Below are 3,078 nucleotides of genomic sequence, written 5' to 3'. Positions count from 1 at the left end.
TACATAAAATTGGATTATCAACTAAAAGATATTAAGTGACGTAATCATCACGAAGAGTATTATTTTCTTAACCATGATTTTTTTTCTTAATCTTGGTTTTTTTTAATAAGGTTTTTAATAAGGGCGTTTATCTATCATATTAGAAGATAGTATATTTTTATTAATAAGATTTTTTTTTTAAAGATTTTTTGTTAGTAAGATTTTGGTGAGACACTAGTCTACCATTAGAGGACATACAAGTAAGAGTGCTATAAATATATTATTATGGATGTTCTAGATTGTAACCGTATTTTAATATTTGATTGGATAGAATCAATTACAAATGTAACCTAGTTAAATCCGTTAAGAATTATAAATATTTCTCTTTTATCTTTTTTGAATGACATTCATAAATAGAAATGATCTTTTATTCTCTTCATTCTCTTTCTTTTTTTTTTTTCTAAATTCTATTCCTTATTTTTATAACATATAATAAATTATCTTATATTTTATAAAAAGATTTGCATGTGATAAAAGTTATGGGGATTAAAATTAAGAATAGGAACTATGGACAAAACTATAAGAATAAATATAAGTAACTAACTCTATGTGTAGTCAATTTGAACAATTTTTTAAAAATTAAAAAAAAATGTGATTTCGAAATTTTCAAAAATTAAGATTAGGTTCAGAAACATTAGTCATCCAACTTCAATCCCTAGCACGATCTCGTCCTCCAATCCCTCTCTCCTGTGACACTGTGACCTTTCTCTGCAATTCCTTTTAAATGCCCTCAAGGTCCATCGCCTCTCGTGCACTGCCGCATCTTTCCCCAACTCTTGTTTCCGCAGCACCGCATCCCTCCCCCTCTAACTTTAATCGCCACGACGTCGCGTCTCTCCATCAACATCTTGTCTCACAATGGCGCGCCCTCTCCTTCTGAACCTCCTATTCTTCCTTCTTCTTCTCTTTAAGTTTTGGATGATTATTTTTACTAGTTTTGGATTATTTTTTCTCTTAGGTTTCGAATGAGTTTTTATTACATGTTTTGGATATTTTTTTCTTAGTTTTTGGATGTTTCGTTTTGTTAAGTTTTAAATTTTTTAAAATGATATTGGATATTTCTCTTTAGTTAGATTGTGGATGTTTTTATATCTGAAAGTGATACGTTCTTTATATAATTGAAAGAGTTTTGAATAAAATTTTATAATGATTTTAGACATTTTTTGTTGTTATATTTAAATTTTTTTTGTAGTTCCTTTTTTTACTGTAAATAAAATTGAAAGTAAAATTAGGATGATTTTTGAGTTAGGGTACTATTTTTTTCGTTAATAAACTCCTTTTTTCACTGGTTAATTACTTAACAAGGTTGAAAATTGTTAAGATACTTTTACATTAGTGTAAGTTAAGTTCAAAATTTTTACAGTACTTAGACTCAGTTTGGGTAAATAACTTAAATAAGTTCTTTTGGAAAAAGAGCTTAAAGCATAATAACTTTTATTAATAGTAGCTTATAAATAAGTTATTTTGTGTTTGGATTTTTAGTTATAAAAGTACTTATTTTGAAGTTATAGTGTTTGGATAAATAACTCAAAAAATAATTTTTTTTTTTACAAAAGAGGATGAATATTAAAATAACGATGATAACAAATATTTTCTAATATTGAATGTTGATTTTACCTAATCTAATCACTAATATTGTGCATGATATGGTAGGTGAAAATAAAAAATAACTATAAAATGTGTCAATGTATATTTTGTTGCTGTTTTTTATTTTACTCCTATTAGAACTCCCTTCTCCTTTATTGAGGTCAAGAACTTGCTATAATTAACTATGAAAATAATAGCAATCTATAAAATCACATGTGAAAAAAATAAAATTAAAACTAAAATTTCATACCACAGTTAAATACAAATTTAATAATAAAAAATAGAGTGATAAAATAGTAAAAAAAATACTTAGAAGGAATATATGCAGTAGGTTGTTCTTCAGATGCAATATTGTCTGAAAATGAAAATGGTGGTAGAGGATCAATACTTTCATCAGATGAATCATTACGTGAAAATGATGGTGAGGTTTGGAACATTGCATGAGAATGATGGTGGAAGGCCAATGCTTCTAGCAGACCTTGAGTGAAAATGGTGGTGAAGAGTCAATATTTTTCACAGAGTTGATTTTTTTTGTTTTGAAATTAATTTAAAAAAAAAGTGGTAGAATGACTTATCAAAAAGTCGAGAAGTCATATATTTCTACTTTTTCAAAAAGCTATAAATTAATTTTTTGGGAAGTTAAAAGCTTTTTTTAAGATGATGCCAAACACACAGATGATGACTTTTCATAATCCAAAAGTCAAAAAAAGTAACTTCTGCTACTTCCCAAACGGGCTCTTAATAAGTTTTTAATGAGATTTTGACCGACCGATGTATTAAAATTAGAGTAGGAAAAGTTCATGTATGGTATGGAGTAGGGGATTTGGATCCTCTAAAATTTGAGTTTTACTGTAGAGATAAAGTGTGATCTTTTATCCTGAAATAGTTTTTCTTTCATATTTATTATTGGTCCCACCTATGAAATTAATGGTAAGAGATCACACTTTATTCTTTAAAGTGAAATTCAAACTTTAGAAGATCCAATTCCTAGAGTAGGCTTTCTTTTTTTACTTAAATAAATTAAAAAAGAACTAAATTTACGTAAATTTTTTTTAAAAAAATTTAACACATGAATTTCCTCTTCCTACTTTTTCATATATAAATCGTCTTAAAACAGTGTATTTTAATAATAGTTTAGGATAATTTAAACTTTAAATTTTTTTTAAAAGATGAGCATAAGTTTCTATTTATACATATAAATTATAAGAATTTACGCTTGTTTATCTCTAAACACAGTAGAATGAGATTATTTATTCACAGAATAATAAACCTCACAATCCTAATACGATTTATGTATAAAAAGATAACTAGAAATTAAAGAAGGTACAACGATTCAAGTGGAGCGTGAAAACTAAATACTTTTTTGTAATTAATATTTCACCCAAAAATCACCATGTCATGATTTATGTTCTCTGATATATATTATTTTTTGATGAAATTTTTAGTCGTTGT

This window comes from Arachis ipaensis, chromosome B07, assembly GCF_000816755.2.
Source record: "Arachis ipaensis cultivar K30076 chromosome B07, Araip1.1, whole genome shotgun sequence".
Lineage (NCBI taxonomy): Eukaryota > Viridiplantae > Streptophyta > Magnoliopsida > Fabales > Fabaceae > Arachis > Arachis ipaensis.
The sequence above is the reverse complement of the archived record's forward strand: the minus strand, read 5'-3'. Positions refer to the sequence as shown.